Here is a 19,704-nt window from a genome sequence, read left to right as displayed (position 1 = left end):
TGTTATGATCCGGCAACCCCGAAGTGACAATAATCGGGACCACTCCCGGTGATGACCGTAGTTTGAGGAGTTCATGTATTCACTATGTGTTAATGCTTTGGTCCGGTACTCTATTAAGGAGGCCTTAATATCCCTTAGTTTCCACTAGGACCCCGCTGCCACGGGAGGGTAGGACAAAAGATGTCATGCAAGTTCTTTTTCATAAGCATGTATGACTATATTCGGAATACATGCCTACATTACATTGATGAATTGGAGCTAGTTCTTTGTCACCCTAGGTTATGACTGTTACATGATGAACCACATCCGGCATAATTCTCTATCACCGATCCATTGCCTACGAGCTTTCCATATATTGTTCTTCGCTTATTTACTTTTCCGTTGCTATTGCTATCATCACTACAAAATACCAAAAACATTACTTTTGCTATCGTTACCTTTTGTTATCGTTACCACTACTATCATATTACTTTGCTACTAAGCACTTTGCTGCATACACTAAGTTTTCAGGTGTGGTTGAATTGACAACTCAGTTGCTAATACTTGAGAATATTCTTTGGCTCCCCTTGTGTCGAATCAATAAATTTGGGTTGAATACTCTACCCTCGAAAGCTGTTGCGATCCCCTATACTTGTGGGTTATCACACGTCGAGAATATAATCTGTCCATCCGAGCCCCTCAGAATCACCCCTGCTCCAGCTGTGTCACTCGAAATAAAAGACCCATCTGTATTGAGTTTCACCCATCCGTTCACCGGCCTAGACCATCTTGGCGATGCAACAACAACTTCTCTTGTATAGTTAGTAGCACCGTCCATAGAGATAGCAGACTTCCCCTTTGCCGAGTCACAATGCAAGTTCGATTTTACTGCCACCAAAGACTCCATGTAACTTTGCAAGAACCTGATGGATACCTCCATTGGTGGGGCAGGTTTTGAGTGTACTAGCTCATTCCGGGCATACCAGCATCTCCAGAAGATCGTCAACATTGATGACCCACAAGTATAGGGGATGTATCGTAGTCCTTTCGATAAGTAAGAGTGTCGAATCCAACGAGGAGCAGAAGGAAATGATAAACGGTTTTCAGCAAGGTATTCTCTGCAAGTACTGAAATAAGTGGTAACAGGTAGTTTTGTAATGAGATAATTTGTAACGAGCAACAAGTAACAAAAGTAAATAAAGTGCAGCAAGGTGGCCCAATCCTTTTTGTAGCAAAGGACAAGCCTGGACAAACTCTTATATAAGGAAAAGCGCTCCCGAGGACACATGGGAATATCGTCAAGCTAGTTATCATCATGTTCATATGATTTGCGTTTGGTACTTTGATAATTTGATATGTGGGTGGACCGGTGCTTGGGTGTTGTCCTTACTTGAACAAGTATCCCACTTATGATTAACCTCTATTGCAAGCATCCGCAACTACAACAAAAGTATTAAGGTAAACCTAACCATAGCATGAAACATATGGATCCAAATCAGCCCCTTACGAAGCAATGCATAAAATAGGGTTTAAGCTTCTATCACTCTAGCAACCCATCATCTACTTATTACTTCCCAATTCCTTCCTCTAGGCCCAAATAATGGTGAAGTGTTATGTAGTCGACGTTCACATAAGACCACTAGAGGCTAGACAACATACATCTCATTAAAATATCGAACGAATACCAAATTCACATGACTACTAATAGCAAGACTTCTCCCTTGTCCTCAAGAACAAACGTAACTACTCATAAAGCATAAACATGTTCATAATCAGAGGGGTATTAATATGCATAAAGGATCTGAACATATGATCTTCCACCGATTAAACCAACTAGCATCAACTACAAGGAGTAATTAACACTACTAGCAACCTACTAGCACCAATCCCGGACTTGAAGACAAGAATCGGATACAAGAGATGAACTAGGGTTTTGAGATGAGATGGTGCTGATGAAGATGTTGATGGAGATTGCCCTCTCCCGATGAGAGGAGTGTTGGTGATGACGATGGCGATGATTTCCCCCTCCGGGAGGGAAGTTTCCCCGGCAGAACAGCTCTGCCGGAGCTCTAGATTGGATCCGCCTCGTGGCGGCGGAGTTTCGTCCCGAAAGGTTGCTTCTTATTTTTTTCTCGATGAAAGACTTCATATAGGACAAGATGGTCATCGGAGAGCCACCAGGGGGCCCACGAGGTAGGTGGCGCGCCCTAGGGGGGGGCGCCCCCACCCTCGTGAGAAGGGTGTGGGCCCCCTGGTCTTCATCTTTGGCGAGGATTTTTCATTATTTATTGTAGGGTGTTCCGTGGAGTTTCGGGACTTTTGGAGTTGTGCAGAATAGGTCTCTAATATTTGCTTCTTTTCCAGCCCAAAATTCCAGCTGCCGGCATTCTCCCTCCTTATGTAAACCTTGTAAAATAAGAGAGAGTAGCCATAAGTATTGTGACATAATGTGAAATAACAGCCCATAATGCAATAAATGTTGATATAAAAGCATGATGCAAAATGGATGTATCAACTCCCCCTAGCTTAGACCTCGCTTGTCCTCAAGCGAAAAGACGAAATCGAAAAATATGTCCACATGTTTAGAGATGAAGGTGTCGATAAAAATAAAATACGGACATGAGGGCATCATGATCATTCTATTAACAGCAACTTATATAATTTTTGTCATATGATCTCTAATGCTAGAGTAATAATTCAATCACAATATCAAGTATGAATCGTAAACTTCATTGAAAACTAACAAACTACAATCTCGGTCATTGAAGCAATTGCAATTTATCATAACATAGGAAAGAGTCAATGTATAAGAGCTTTTCAGCAAGTCCACATACTCAACTATCATATAATCTTTCACAATTGCTGACACTCGCGCAATACTTATGGGTATGGAGTCTTAATCAGACACAGAGAAAGATAGGGGCTTATAGTCTTGCCTCCCAACATTTTACCTCAAGGGTAATGTCAACAGTAATAGTTCATGAAAACTCACATCCAATTAGCCATATATACCATGATCTTTCCAACATACTGTGCTTGCCAAAAGATAAAGTGTAAAAAGGAAGGGTGAAAATCACCATGACTCTTGCATAAGGTAGAAGATAATGATAAAAGATAGGCCCTTCGCAGGGGGAAGCAGAGGTTGCCATGCGCTTTTATGGTTGGATGCACAAAATCTTAATGCGAAAGAACATCACTTTATATTGCCCCTTGTGATATGAACCTTTATTATGCAGTCTGTCGCTTTTATTACTTCCACATCACAAGATCGTATAAAGCTTATTTCTCCCACACCAATCAATCATACATTTTTAGAGAGCAATTTTTATTGCTTTGCACCGATGACAACTTACTTGAAGGATCTTACTCAATCCATATGTAGGTATGGTGAACTCTCATGGCAAAACTGGTTTAAGGGTATTTGGAAGCACAAGTAGTATCTCTACTTGGTGCTGAGAATTTGGCTAGCATGAGGGGGAAAGGCAAGCTCAACATGTTGGAGGATCCAAGACAATATAATTTATCTCAGATGTAAGAAAACATAACCCATTACGTTGTCTTCCTTGTCCAATGTCAACTCTTTAGCATGTCATATTTTTATGAGTGCTCACAATCATAAAAGATGCCCAAGATAGTATATCTATATGTGAGGACCTCTCTTTCTTTATTACTTCCTATTAATTGCAACGATGACCAAAACTATGCTTGTCAACTCTCAAAAACTTTTACTCATCATATTTTTTCTATGTGAGCTCATTACTCTCCATGAAATCCATATGATCTCTTTGTTTCTTTTTATTTCTTTCTCTTTTCTTTTATTCACTTAGGATCATGGCAAAATAATCAAGCCCTTGACTCAACACTAATCTTTATTATATAGCTCATGGACTCGATTACATAGAAGGATAATAAAGCAAAACTCACAACTAGATCATGCCACAAACTTTATTCTACTAGATCAAAATACTACTAATAAGATCAAACTAAGGAAAACGGTAAAGATAAAAGTGATGGTGATACAATACCGGGGCACTCCCCCAAGCTTGGCAGTTGCCAAGTGGAGTGCCCATACCCAGATACTCAATTCTTCTTTGTTGGAGGAGACGGTGGAGGTGTTGTTGATGATGCGTGCTTGTCACCCATCTTCCAAGGCATAGGTTCACCATCATAGAAATATGATCGAGTCTCCGGAATCCTCAAATCTGCAGCCAAACTCATTATTTTGAATCTATATTCATACTCACAGTTTTGGTTTTGCAGGTCATAGATTTGGGCTTGGAGGTGCTCGATCTTCTCATGTAGCTTGAAGATGGCCTCCTCGGTGTTCTTGGCATCCGGCTTGTAGTTGTTAGTGAACTCAGCGAGCATCATGTGGCTAGCGTTGATTCCACGCTCCACCATCCCCTGGCACTTGAAAACTTGTTGCTCCATTGCTTCGAGCCTCGTCTCCATGCTTCTGATTCCCTTGGGTCCCTCAGCATCGCGGATGTGCAGCAACCCATCACGCATCTCAATGGTTTGAGGGTGTCGCAGCACCTCCGCTAGGTAAGGGTTGATGACCTTCTCGAAGAACTTGTCCTTGGAAGCACTTGGGGACGTCATGATAATCTAGATCTATCAGAAAAATAGCTCGAAACAAAAACAGGAGATTTTTGCGTGATACGGGAGTCCAAACCCCCGGGAGATTATATAATGAATTTTTATCGACCAAAATACGTATCGTGCAAGAAAACGGAGTCCGGAAGGCACACGAGGAGATCACGAGGTAGGGGGGCGCGCCCTAGGGGGGGCGCCCTCCACCCTCGTGTGGCCCTCGTGTCCTTCCCGGACTGCTACTTAATTTTCTATTTTTCTAAATATTCCAAAACGGAGAAATATTGCCTTAAAATTGTTTTGGAGTCGGTTTACTTACCGTACCACATACCTATTCCTTTTCAGAGTCTGAAACATTTTGGAAAGTGTCCCTTATGTATTCCTCCAGGGTTATGGTTTCAATAATATTGGTTTCAACATTTATGGGATTACCTAAGATATAATGTTTGATCCTTTGACCGTTTACCACCTTCGGATTTGTGCCTTCGAAGTTGTTGATTTTTATGGCACTGGAACGATAGACCTCCTCGATAACATAGGGGCCTTCCCATTTAGAGAGAAGTTTCCCTGCAAAAAATCTTAAACGAGAGTTGTATAGCAATACATAATCATCTACATTAAACTCACGCTTTTGTATCCTTTTGTCATGTCATCTTTTAACCTTTTCTTTAAACAACTTGGCATTTTCATAAGCTTGGGTTCTCCATTCATCAAGTGAGCTAATATCGAATAACCTCTTTTCACCGGCAAGTTTGAAATCATAGTTGATCTCTTTAATAGCCCAATATGCCTTATGTTCTAGTTCGAGAGGTAAGTGACATGCTTTTCCATAAACCATTTTATACGGAGACATACCCATAGGATTTTTATATGCAGTTCTATAGGCCCATAATGCATCATCAAGTTTCTTGGACGAATTATTTGTAGACCTATTGACAGTCTTTTGCAAAATTAATTTGATTTCTCTATTACTCAATTCTACTTGACCACTAGACTGTTGTTGATACGGAGATGCAATTCTATGATTGACGTCATATTTAGCAAGCATTTTACGGAAAGCACCATGAATAAAATGTGAACCACCATCAGTCATTAAATATCTAGGGACTCCAAACCTCGGAAAAATAACTTCTTTAAGCATTTTAATAGAAGTGTTATGATCAGCACTACTAGTTGGAATAGCTTCTACCCACTTAGTAATGTAATCAACAGCAACTAAAATATGTGTATATCCATTAGAGGCAGGAAAAGGTCCCATATAATCAAAGCCCCAAACATCAAACGGTTCAATAACGAGTGAATAGTTCATAGGCATTTCTTGACGTCTACTAATATTACCAATTCTTTGACATTCATCACAAGATAGGACAAACTTACGGGCATCCTTGAAGAGAGTAGGCCAATAAAAATCGGATTGCAATACCTTATGTGCAGTTCTATCTCCCGCATGGTGTCCTCCATAAGTTTTGGAGTGGCACTTGCGTAGGATCTGTTCCTGTTCATGCTCAGGTACACAACATCTAATAACACCATCTACTCCTTCTTTATAAAGATGTGGGTCATCCCAAAAGTAATGTCTCAAATCATAGAAGAACTTTTTCTTTTGTTGGTATGTGAAGCTAGGTGGTATAAATTTAGCAACTATGTAATTAGCATAATCAACATACCAAGGGGTACTACAAGAAGTACTTATGACATTTAATTGTTCATCAGGAAAGCTATCATCAATAGGTAGTGGGTCATCAAGAACATTCTCTAACCTAGATAAGTTGTCTGCAACGGGGTTCTCGACTCCTTTTCTATCAACAATATGCAAATCAAATTCTTGTAGCAAGAGAAACCATCTAATAAGTCTAGGTTTAGCATCTTTCTTTTCCATAAGATATTTAATAGCAGCATGATCATTGTGGATAGTTACTTTAGAATCAACAATATAAGGTCTGAACTTATCACAAGCAAATACAACTGCTAAAAGTTCTTTTTCAGTAGAAGCATAATTTCTTTGAGCATTGTCTAGAGTCTTACTAGAATAATGGATAACATTTAGTTTCTTATCAACTTTTTGCCCTAGAACAGCACCTACAACATAATCACTAGCATCACACATACTTTCAAAGGGTAAATTCCAATCAGGTGGCTGAACAATAGGTGCAGAGACTAATGCTTTCTTAAGTATTTCAAATGCTTCTACACAATCATCATCAAAGACAAATGGTATATCTTTTTGTAATAAATTAGTCAGAGGCCGAGAAATTTTTGAGAAGTCCTTGATGAACCTCCTATAAAATCCGGCGTGACCAAGGAAACTTCTTATACCTTTGATGTCCTTGGGACATGGCATCTTTTCAATAGCATCAACCTTGGCTTTATCAACTTCAATACCTATTTCAGAAACTTTATGCCCCAAGACAATACCTTCATTAACCATAAAGTGGCACTTTTCCCAATTCAAGACAAGATTAGTTTCTTCACATCTCTGCAAAACTCGATCAAGATTGCTCAAGAAATCATCAAAAGAAGATCCATAGACGGAAAAGTCGTCCATGAAAACCTCACAAATCTTTTCACAAAAGTCAGAGAATATAGACATCATGCATCTTTGAAAGGTAGCAGGTGCATTACATAAACCAAAAGGCATACGTCTATAAGCAAAAGTACCAAAAGGGCATGTAAAAGTAGTCTTTGATTGATCTTTAGCCGACACAGGTATTTGAGAGAAACCAGAATAACCATCTAGAAAGCAGTAATGTGTATGTTTGCATAATCTTTCTAGCATTTGATCGATAAAAGGAATGGGGTAATGATCTTTTTTAGTGTCCTTATTTACTTTGCGGAAATCAATTACCATCCTATAACCTGTAATAATTCTCTGAGGAATCAATTCATCTTTATCATTAGGAATGACAGTAATACATCCCTTGTTAGGGACACAATGGACATGACTTACCCACTGACTATCAGCAACGGGATAGGTTATACCTGCCTCAAGAAGCTTTAGTATTTCTTTTCTTATCACTTCTTTCATTTTAGGATTCAGATGTCGTTGAGGATCACAAACTGGTTTGGCATCTGCTTCCAAATTTATTTTATGTTGACATAGAGTGGGACTAATGCCCTTAAGATCATCAAGAGTATATCCAATAGCAGTACGGTGCTTCTTCAGAGTTTTCAATAATCTTTCTTCTTCATGCTCTGAAAGGTTAGAACTAATAATAACATGATATATCTTCTTTTCATCAAGATAAGCATATTTAAGATTATCAGGCAACGATTTAAGCTCAAACACGGGATCACCCTTAGGTGGAGGAGGATCCCCTAGGATTTCAACAGGAAAATTGTGTTTTAGCATAGGTTCTTGTTTAAAGAATACTTCATCTATTTCCCTTCTTTCATTCATAAACATATCATTCTCATGGTCTAGCAAATATTGGTCTAAAGGATCATTAGGAGGTACGGCAATAGAAGCAAGACCAATAATTTCATCCTTACTAGGAAATTCTTCTTCACGGTGTTGTTTACTAAATTTAGAGAAATTAAATTCATGAGTCATATCATCCAAGCCAATAGTAACAACATTCTTTTCGCAGTCTATCCTAGCATTAACTGTATGCAAGAAGGGTCTACCAAATATAATGGGACAAAAGCTATCTTGTGGAGAACTAAGAACAAGAAAATCAGCAGGATATTTAGTTTTCCCGCATAAGACTTCAACATCTCTAACAATTCCCATTGCTGAAATAGTATCTCCATTAGCAAATTTAATTGTGACATCAATATCTTCTAACTCAGCAGGTGCAATTTCATGCTTGATTTCTTTATACAAGTCATAAGGTATAACACTAGCACTAGCACCTATCACATAAGCCATGATAACAATTATCTCCTATTTTAACAGAAATAACAGGCACGCCTACCACAGGTCTATGTTTATCTTTAGCACAAGGTTTAGCAATTCTAGCAGTTTCACCGCAGAACTAAATAACATGCCCATCAATATTATCAGACAAGAGCTCTTTAACAATAGCAATATTAGGTTCAACTTTAACTTGCTCAGGAGGTGTATATGTTTTAATATTGCTTTTATGAACTACAGTTGAAGCTTTAGCATGATCCTTTATCCTAGCAGGGAAAGGTGGTTTCTCAACATAAGAAGTAGGAACAATAGGATCATTATAAGTGACAGTCTTTTCTTCAACTTTAATAGGTGCAGCTACTTTTACTTCTATGGGAGGATGATATTTAAACCACTTCTCCTAAGGGAGATCAACACAAGTAGCAAAAGATTCACAGAAAGAAGCTACTATCTCAGAATCAAGTCCATATTTAGTGCTAAACTTACGGAAAACATCGGTATCCATGAAAGATTTAACACAATCAAACTTAGGTGCCATACCTGACTCCTTACCATTGTCGAGGTCCCAATCTTCAGAGTTGCGTTTAATTCTATCCAATAAATTCCATTTGAATTCAATAGTCTTCATCATAAAAGACCCAACACAAGAAGTATCAAGCATGGTGCGATTGTTATCAGAAAGCCGAGCATAAAAGTTTTGAAGAATTGTTTCTCTTGGAAGCTCATGATTGGGGCATGAATATAACATTGATTTAAGCCTCCCCCAAGCTTGAGCGATGCTTTCTCCTTCACGAGGCCAAAAATTATATATATAATTGCGATCACGATGAACAAGATGCATAGGGTAATACTTTTGATGAAATTCCAATTTCAATCTTCTATAGTTCCATGATCCCATATCATCACATAGCCTATACCATGTCAATGCGTCTCCCTTCAAAGATAAAGGGAAGACCTTCTTCTTAGCAATATCATCGGAAATACCTGCAAGCTTAAATAATCCACAAACTTCATCCACATATATTAGGTGTTCATCAGGATGCTTTGTTCCATCTCCTATAAAAGGATTAGCTAGCAGTTTTTCTATTATACTCAAAGGATACTCATAAGGAATTTCATTTTCAATAGGTTCGGTAGGTTGAGGAGCAACTCTTTGCTCTACTGGTCGGGGTGAAGATACCCCGAACAAGCCCCTCAGAGGATTACTTTCCATAGTAACAAGTGACAGTAAATTTTAGCACACTATATAACTTTTCCTTACCAAATTCCACCTACCAAAGGCGCTTCGCTCCCCGGCAACGGCGCCAGAAAAGAGTCTTGATGACCCACAAGTATAGGGGATCTATCGTAGTCCTTTTGATAAGTAAGAGTGTCGAACCCAACGAGGAGCAGAAGGAAATGATAAACGGTTTTCAACAAGGTATTCTCTACAAGTACTGAAATAAGTGGTAATAGATAGTTTTGTAATGAGATAATATGTAACGAGCAAAAAGTAACAAAAGTAAATAAAGTGCAGCAAGGTGGCCCAATCCTTTTTGTAGCAAAGGACAAGCCTGGACAAACTCTTATATAAGGAAAAGCGCTCCCGAGGACACATGGGAATATCGTCAAGCTAGTTTTCATCACGTTCATATGATTCGCGTTTGGTACTTTGATAATTTGATATGTGGGTGGACCGGTGCTTGGGTGATGTTATTACTTGAACAAGCATCCCACTTATGATTAACCTCTACTGAAAGCATCCGCAACTACAAGAAAAGTATTAAGGTAAACCTAACCATAGCATGAAACATACGGATCCAAATCAGCCCCTTACGAAGCAACTTATAAACTAGGGTTTAAGCTTCTGTCACTCTAGCAACCCATCATCTACTTATTACTTCCCAATGCCTTCCTCTAGGCCCAAATAATGGTGAAGTGTTATGTAGTCGACGTTCACATAACACCACTAGAGGCTAGACAACATACATCTCATCAAAATATCGAACGAATACCAAATTCACATGACTACTAATAGCAAGACTTCTCCCTTGTCCTTAGGAACAAACGTAACTACTCACAAAGCATAAACATGTTCATAATCAGAGGGGTATTAATATGCATAAAGGATCTGAACATATGATCTTCCACCGATTAAACCAACTAGCATCAACTACAAGGAGTAATTAACACTACTAGCAACCTACTAGCACCAATCCCGGACTTGAAGACAAGAATCGGATACAAGAGATGAACTAGGGTTTTGAGATGAGATGGTGCTGATGAAGATGTTGATGGAGATTGCCCTCTCCCGATGAGAGGAGCGTTGGTGATGACGATAGCGATGATTTCCCCCTCCGGGAGGGAAGTTTCCCCGGCAGAACAGCTTTGCCGGAGCTCTAGATTGGATCCGCCAAGGTTCCGCCTCGTGGCGGCGGAGTTTCCTCCCGAAAGGTTGCTTCTTATTTTTTTCTCAACGAAAGACTTCATATAGGAGAAGATGGTCATCGGAGAGCCACCAGGGGGCCCACGAGGCAGGGGGGCACGCCCTAGGGGGGGGGCGCCCCCCACCCTCGTGAGAAGGGTGTGGGCCCCCTGGTCTTCATCTTTGGCGAGTATTTTTCATTATTTATTGTAGGGTGTTCCGTGGAGTTTCAGGACTTTTGGAGTTGTGCAGAATAGGTCTCTAATATTTGCTCCTTTTCCAGCCCAGAATTCCAGCTGCCGGCATTCTCCCTCCTTATGTAAACCTTGTAAAATAAGAGAGAGTAGCCATAAGTATTGTGACATAATGTGAAATAACATCCCATAATACAATAAATATTGATATAAAAGCATGATGCAAAATGGACGTATCAAACATCATGCACCGTTCAAGATCGCTCAAGTAAGCTAGGACATGCAGCAGCCATTCTTTGCCAGTAGGTATGATCGAATCCATACTGGGCAACCTCCATTGTTTTTCCATTGATCTGTAAAGGTCCCAGCCATATTGACACTGCACAAAAGGGTGGAAATTGTCTTCTGACTCAACCCCACACACTAGTCATATACTAGTGAGCTCGAGACCTACACTTATTTTTCCAGGTCGGCAGACTATCCGTTGCCACTCGCCATGCAAAATTTGCGATCGTTGGCGGTGCGCCGCAGTTCCAAATGAATTTCCAGCAACTCCTACCTCCCGTCGGCGCTGTACTGGAGGAGGCCGCAGACCCGCGGTGTAGCTCATCAAACGCCAGATGGTAGGCGCTCCTAACTGTGAAGATTCCAAGTTTTTCAGGTGCCCATGTAAGGAAATCATCATCCAATCTTGGGGAAGTCCTGATCTTTAGGATCTCTTCTACATTCGCATCAACAAAATATTGATAAAGAAGCTCAACCTTCCATGAACCATTATCGTTCAACAAGTCAGAAACGAAACGCATACGACACACGCCTTGCCGTGAGATGGGCCTAAACAAAAAAGGTCGGGGGTATCCAATTATCACGCCACACTCTTATGCTTCTGTCATTCCCAACATGCCATATTAATCCTTTCTTTAGCAAATCCAGACCATGGCTAATTTCTTGCCATGAGGACGAGGCATTACCCGTGAAGACAGTATCAAACTTGCCGTGCTGGTAGTACCGTGCTTTGAGAACTTGTGCACATAGGCTGTCCGGTCTGGATATTAATCGCCACGCTTGGCGAGCCAGTAAGGCTTGATTGAACAGACGAAAATCCCGAAAACCCATGCCACCCCTATCCTTGGGCTGCAGCAAATGATCCCAACATTTCCAATGAACTTTCCTTTTGCCTTTTTCCGATCCCCAATAGAAATCCCTTACCATCCTTGTGAGGTCGTCGCACATCGAGTAGGGCAGTTTGAACACGGCCATAATGTACGTTGGTAGCGCCTGGGCTACTGACTTGATCAAAACCTCTCTTCCTGGTTGGGCTAAGTGACCATCACCCCATTGAACAAGGCATTTAGTAAGGCTGGTTTGAAGATTCTGAAACTTGCCCTTAGACATGCGACCCTCTAGTGTGGGAAGGCCCAAGTATTATTTCTCGAAGACCAAGCTGGTAACATTCAACACGTCTCTGACTTTCTCTTGTACAGCAGCAGGACAAGTCTCACCAAAGAAAATTGAACACTTATTGTAATTAAGACTTTGGCCTGTAGCTGAACCATACATATCTAGTGCATCTTTTACACTTTTTGGGCTCCAGAGGCCTCAAAAAACAACATGGTGTCGTCAGCAAATAATAAGTGGGATATACCTGGCACCCTTCTACAGATTCGAACATGTGAGATGACACCGGTCTGCACTTTATTTTTCAGAATTGCCGATAGTCCATCTGCCACAAACAAAAATAGATATGGTGAAAGTGGGTCCCCCTGCCGAAGCCCTTGGGATGGTGCAAATGAATCCAAGAGAGTTCCATTTAGTTTAACAGAATACCTCACCGATGTGACACACATCATTATCCAGTCAACCCATCGCTGAGAGAAACCCAACTTTTGCATCACCTGCTTCAAGTAAACCCAGTCCACCCTATCATAAGCTTTAGAGAGATCGAGCTTGTAAGCGCAGAAACTCTTCGTAAGATCCTTCTCTTGCTTAATATAGTGGAGACACTCAAAATCCACCAGAGCGTTATCAGTTATCATCCTGCCGGGAATAAACGCACTCTGTTCCACCGAGATTAAATCATCAAGAAGTGGCTGCATATGGTTCACCGAGCATTTTGAAATGACCTTGTAAATCACGTTGCATAGGCTAATAGGCCTGTATTCAAACAACTTTGTAGGGTTAGCAATTTTTGGAATAAGAACAATGGAAGTAGAATTTACTCCCTCTGGCATGATATCCGAACAAAAGAAATCTTTGACTGCTGCAATCACGCTATCCTTCCAGGTACTCCAATCCCGCTTGAAAAACCTAGCAGGGAACCCATCCGGTCCCGGTGCCTTCAAGGGCCCAATCTGAAACATAGCGTCCGAAATTTCCTTATCGGTAAAAGGAGCACAAAGCTTAATATTGTCCTCTTCCGTAACCAAGGATTGCACCAAGTCAATTATTGGGGTTGCATCTAGCGATGTGTTTGCAAAAAAAATATCACAAAAAATACTCCGTTGTAAGTTTCCCCATGGTGGCAAAATCGGAGTGCACTACCCCAATGCTACCCGTGAATTCTTGAATCTTATTTTTTCTTGCCCTCCAAATGGCCTTGCTCTAGAAAACTTTGTGTTCCGATTGCCCTCTCATAACCCACAAGTATAGGGGATCGCAACAGCTTTCGAGGGTAGAGTATTCAACCCAAATTTATTGATTCGACACAAGGGGAGCCAAAGAATATTCTCAAGTATTAGCAACTGAGTTGTCAATTCAACCACACCTGAAAACTTAGCGTATGCAGCAAAGTGCTTAGTAGCAAAGTAATATGATAGTAGTGGTAACGATAACAAAAGGTAACGCTAGCAAAAGTAATGTTTTTGGTATTTTGTAGTGATGATAGCAATAGCAACGGAAAAGTAAATAAGCGAAGAACATTATATGGAAAGCTCGTAGGCAATGGATCGGTGATAGAGAATTATGCCGGATGCGGTTCATCATGTAACAGTCATAACCTAGGGTGACAAAGAACTAGCTCCAATTCATCAATGTAATGTAGGCATGTATTCCGAATATAGTCATGCGTGCTTATGGAAAAGAACTTGCATGACATCTTTTGTCCTACCCTCCCATGGCAGCGGGGTCCTAGCGGAAACTAAGGGATATTAAGGCCTCCTTTTAATAGAGTACCGGACCAATGCATTAACACATAGTGAATACATGAACTCCTCAAACTACAGTCATCACCGGTAAGTATCCCGATTATTGTCACTTTGGGGTTAACAGATCATAACACATAATAGGTGACTATCACTACAAGGATACCCTGCATAAAGCAACACATATTCTACAACGTTTTAACTCTATGTTGCAAAATTCACCATAGATACGCATATAAGCATTGCACAATATGCGTCGTTCTGTTGCACCCCGTGACCCCCTATTGTAGTACAAGTAAAGCCCAACGCACTACCCAACTACCCAGCCTCGTTTTTGTAATAGCCCGGCCCAAATTGGCTTTCATGAATAACCTAGGTCATTTTGTCCCCAGCCTCACCTATTCGCTCCCACGCCGGCCGCCGCCCCTCGCGGCTGTGACCAACTTGCATCCCGGCGCGCCGCCCCTCTTCACTCCCCTGTGGTCCTCCATCCCGGTGGCCGCCAGCACCACTCCCCTGCAACACTGCATCCCGGTGCGCCGCCCCTCGTCACCACTCCCCTATGGTCGTCTCCTCCGTCCCGGCGCGCCGTCAGCACCACTCCCCTGCGACTCTGCATCCCGGCGCGCCGCCCCTCGTCACCCTCCCCTGCGACCATTGGTGAATCCAAGGTACGGCCATGAATCTGCTCAAGCCTGCCCACCAAGTTTGAGAAATTATTCTTTTTATAACAAGCCCATGAATGGCAGGAACAAATGTTTGAGCCCTAGGTACGCAGAGAAGGTGTCAGCCAAAGAGTTTGATTTGTGTATCCGGTGTTCCTGCATGATGGTCTTGACTCTTGAGAGCTGAGAAGATCCGTTTGAGCTTAAGAAAATTCTGCAGTTGTTTCTGCACCTGAGTTCATGGTCACGGTCTAATGGAGGTAAGCTTCTGTATGTTTGTTTGGCAGGCGAGCCAAGAAGTTACTTAAGCTTATGATTTGTGCCTTTTGTTCTTCATCCACTAGGTATATGACTTAAAACCAGACTCATACATGACTGTCATGGTATTGAGTGTCCACATATTGCTTAGTTGTAGTATCTCTATGCTCTCTGCTACTACAAACTGAGGAGCAGCTTGACAGCTTTACGTAGCTCGGTCGACTAGGCCACCGCGACGCTGTGGGAGAAGGACATCGGTGCAGAGCATGGCAAAGCTGAGTACTTGTTGGATCTGAGGACTTCTGATCCACAGTTCTCCGCATTATCATCCATCAGCATCTGCTGACATTAGCACTCAGCTGCATTAAGGCTTTCTCCCCACTACAGTTGGAGTTCAAGAGCGAATGGAAGGTAATCTGGCAATCAATCACTGTTGCTTGTCACAAAACTCTGAAAAATATTATTGAGTACATCTACCACGAGCTATGCTTGCCATTTAAATAGATGTTTATGTGAGCTGCATGTCATATCATTTTTTTATGCAAGCAGATCTTGCGATTTACTTATGATTTATGAACAGAAATTGTTCACTGCAACAAATCTTGTAAAACTACGCTGAGACAAGTAGTACTTATTTAGTCAAGTAACATGTTAGATAAAATTCCACACCTATTACAACTTATCTGACTTCTGTATTTTTGAAGATAACTGAACTAGTTTGTGTTCCAGGAATACAAAACCATGGGTGTTTTCCATTTATTCACTTGGCTTTTGGAATTTGATTGATGTCCCCTTCTCCTATTGTTAACTACATATACCTACATGGTTCTGTTTGCTGGTTTGCCAAATTCTAGACGCTTCTTTTGTGGTTCGTGCTTCCTCTTTATACTATGCTTGCCTACATCCGTAGTCTCACTCCTTTATTCTCTTGATGTGCTTTTTCTTTACAAGGAAGAATACACACCATGGGGAAAAGAGAAGTAGATTTGTAGCCTATGGCCACTTTATATATACTTCCATGTTTCTGATTCATCAGGAGGTCATGTACTGATGGATTGCAAAAAGAAAAAGGAAAATAATGCCAATTGTTTCTATATCACTTGAATAGGCACGGTTCATCTGTAGTGTCCTTCAATTATTCGACCACATTCAATATTATTTTATGGATGCCTGCAACTTCCAATTAAATATATCACCATATATCTATCTGATTTGTATTTGTAATCTACAAACAAGACATCCTAATTATTTGTTCGAAGATACTATAGTCTTGTTTTCTCTGCCGTGTCTTCTCCTTTTCTAAATAGTGTCACTGCCTTTGATTTATCTGCTCAGTTGTGCTAGTTAGAGTTGCTGGTAAATATGAACTAATGGTTGATCCACCCTGCTGTCCTCGCTGCACTACATGCAAAATCATTGGGTCAGTACTGGGAGTACCTCATTTATGATGGATCTTATGCTTCAAAGCTTCTTTTTATTGTCTATTATGTTTTACTGTACTAATTTGGTAAACATACTACTTCAGTATCTTCCAGTAGGTGCCTCAGAATTATGAAGTTTATTATACCATACTGCTAGTCAAATAAAAATGTCTATCTTTGTGTTCTACACTGAAGGTATCATATGAAGTTTAATTATTTTAAGCGTTCATCACCAAAACTACTTTGTTTGTAGTGAAAGGCTTCATAAAATTTCAGAGCCGTTGCACATCATGAGACTAACATATAGTAGAGGAAAAGATGCAACCACGACATGTCTTGGCCTCTCAACCTTTTCTGTTATATATCACGTTTCTATTAATTATTTTGCTTGACATGATTCTGCCAATGGTAACTTTGATTTTCTCTAACAGGAAGGAACATAAGTATTTTTAATGAGCCTAAAAAACCATAACAGAGACATAGCTCTTGCTACAATTGTAAGTTGTGATCCTAAATTTGAACTTGATGGTGCTGAAATTACTAATGAATTCTGGGTAGTGCATGTCGATATGAAACTTGTGAAAACTGAAGATTGGGTACAGCATCACAAAAACTGCAACTCTTGGTAATGCAGATTTGTTTTTGCATGTCAACCTTTGTAAGTGACTAATATCGTGTCTCTATCAGTACTTGTGACATGCATTGTGTGTTAACAGTTCATTTTGTTTTTTTGTTTGTAGATTCAAAAGATAAATGGACGATTCTATGGGTGTGTGTGGCAAGTATACTACAATGATGATGATGTTCCTGTTCATGATGATGAAGACGGATGGTTTCAATTTTAATTAAGTTGTAGGGATGATGTTCCTGTTGGACGATGTTTGTTGATTGTGTTTTAGTTAAGTTGTAGGGATGCTGATGGATGCTTTCAATTTAAGTTTCGTTGTCAAGAAAATATTTTGATTATATATCCATTTGGATGATTTTCCTTGTGTAATATCCACTATTGTAATCCAACAATTTTATCTAATATATGATTCTTCCTCCCGCGAGTATATTCTCTTGTTTTTCTTTTCTGGAAATTCATAGTTATCACCATTATGTGAAGCACTTATTTAATTGCTGGCAATATGTATAAAAATTAATATTGTTCACATTATATATGAACCAATACTTGAAGCGTTCAAAATCCTCTGTTGCGAAGCCCTGGGATTTTGTTTCCTATATAATAATCACCAACGCATAGAAGTGTTGCACAAGTCTGTTTTATGCGTTGTATTCTTGCAACGGTCCATTTACCAACGATAATATAAGCGTTGCATTATGCGCTAGCAACGCCGGATAAGGAAACGCATCCTAAACCGTTGATAAAGACACTAACAACGCATATATGGACTTCTAGATATGGAAAATTGCGTTGCTATAGGGGGGTTCCTGTTGTAGTGTATAGACTTGCAAGATAGGATCAAGAACTCTCATATATTGATGAAAACATAATAGGTTCAGATCTGAAATCATGGCACTCGGGCCCTAATGACAAGCATTAAGCATAGCAAAGTCATAGCAACATCAATCTCAGAACATAGTGGATACTAGGGATCAAACCCTAACAAAACTAACTCGATTACATGATAAATCTCATCAAACCCATCACTGTCCAGCAAGCCTACGATGGGATTACTCACGCACGGCGGTGAGCATCATGAAATTGGTGATGGAGGATGGTTGATGATGACGATGGCGACGGATTCCCCTCTCCGGAGCCCCGAACGGACTCCAGATCAGCCCTCCCAGGAGGTTTTAGGGCTTGGCGGCGGCTCTGTATCGTAAAACACGATGAATCTTTCTCCTTTATTTTTTTTATCCCCGAAAGCAAATATATAGAGTTGGAGTCGAGGTCGGAGGAGATCCAGGGGGCCCACGAGGTAGGGGGCGCACCCTAGGGGGCAGGCGCGCCCCCCACCCTTGTGGCTAGGGTGTGGGCCCCCTGGTCTTCATCTTTTGCAAGGATTTTTTATTATTTCTGAAAAGATGTCCCGTGAAGTTTCAGGTCATTCTGAGAACTTTTGTTTCTGCACATAAAAAACACCATGGTAATTCTGCTGAAAACAGCGTCAGTCCGGGTTAGTTCCATTCAAATCATGCAAGTTAGAGTCCAAAACAAGGGCAAAAGTGTTTAGAAAAGTAGATACGACAGAGAAGTATCAACTCCCCCAAGCTTAAACCTTTTCTTGTCCTCAAGCAATTCAGTTGACAAACTGAAAGTGATAAAGAAAAACTTTTACAAACTCTGTTTGCTCTTGTTGCTGTAAATATGTAAAGCCAACATTCAAGTTTTCAGCAAAGATTATGAACTAACCATATTCACAATAACGCATAGGTCTCATGTTTAATCATATCAATGGCATAATCAACTAGCGAGCAATAATAATAAATCTCGAATGACAACACTTTCTCAAAACAATCATAATATGATATAACAAGATGGTATCTCGTTAGCCCTTTCTGAGACCGCAAAACATAAATGCAGAGCACCTTTAAAGATCAAGGACTGACTAGACATTGTAATTCATGGTAAAAGAGATCCAGTCAAGTCATACTCAATGTAAACTAACAGTAATGAATGCAAATGACAGCGGTGCTCTTCAACTGGTGCTTTTTAATAAGAGGATGATGACTCAACATAAAAGTAAATAGATAGGCCCTTCGCAGAGGGAAGCAGGGATTTGTAGGGGTGCCAGAGCTCAGTTTTGAAATAGAGGTGAATAATATTTTGAGCGGTATACTTTCATTGTCAACATAACAACCAAGAGATGGCGATATCTTCCATGCTACACACATTATAGGCGGTTCCCAAACAGAATGGTAAAGTTTATACTCCCCCTCCATCAACAAGCATCAATCCATGGCTTGCTCGAAACAACGAGTGCCTCCAACTAACAAGAGTCCCAGGGGGAGTTTTGTTTGAAATTATTTTGATTTAGTTTGCATAAAGCATGGGACTAGGCATCCCGGTGACCAACCATTTTCTCGTGAGTGAGGAGCGGAGTCTAGTCCTCTTGAGAATAACCCGCCTAACATGGAAGATACGGACATCCCTAGTTGAGACATGAGCTATTCGAGCATACAAAACAGAATATTTATTTGAAGGTTTAGAGTTTGGCACATACAAATTTACTTGAAACGGCAGGTAGATA

Source organism: Triticum urartu, chromosome 7A (assembly GCF_056163025.1).
Source record: "Triticum urartu cultivar PI428250 chromosome 7A, HENAU_Tu73, whole genome shotgun sequence".
Classification (NCBI taxonomy): domain Eukaryota; kingdom Viridiplantae; phylum Streptophyta; class Magnoliopsida; order Poales; family Poaceae; genus Triticum; species Triticum urartu.
Note: the sequence above shows the minus strand (reverse complement) of the source record.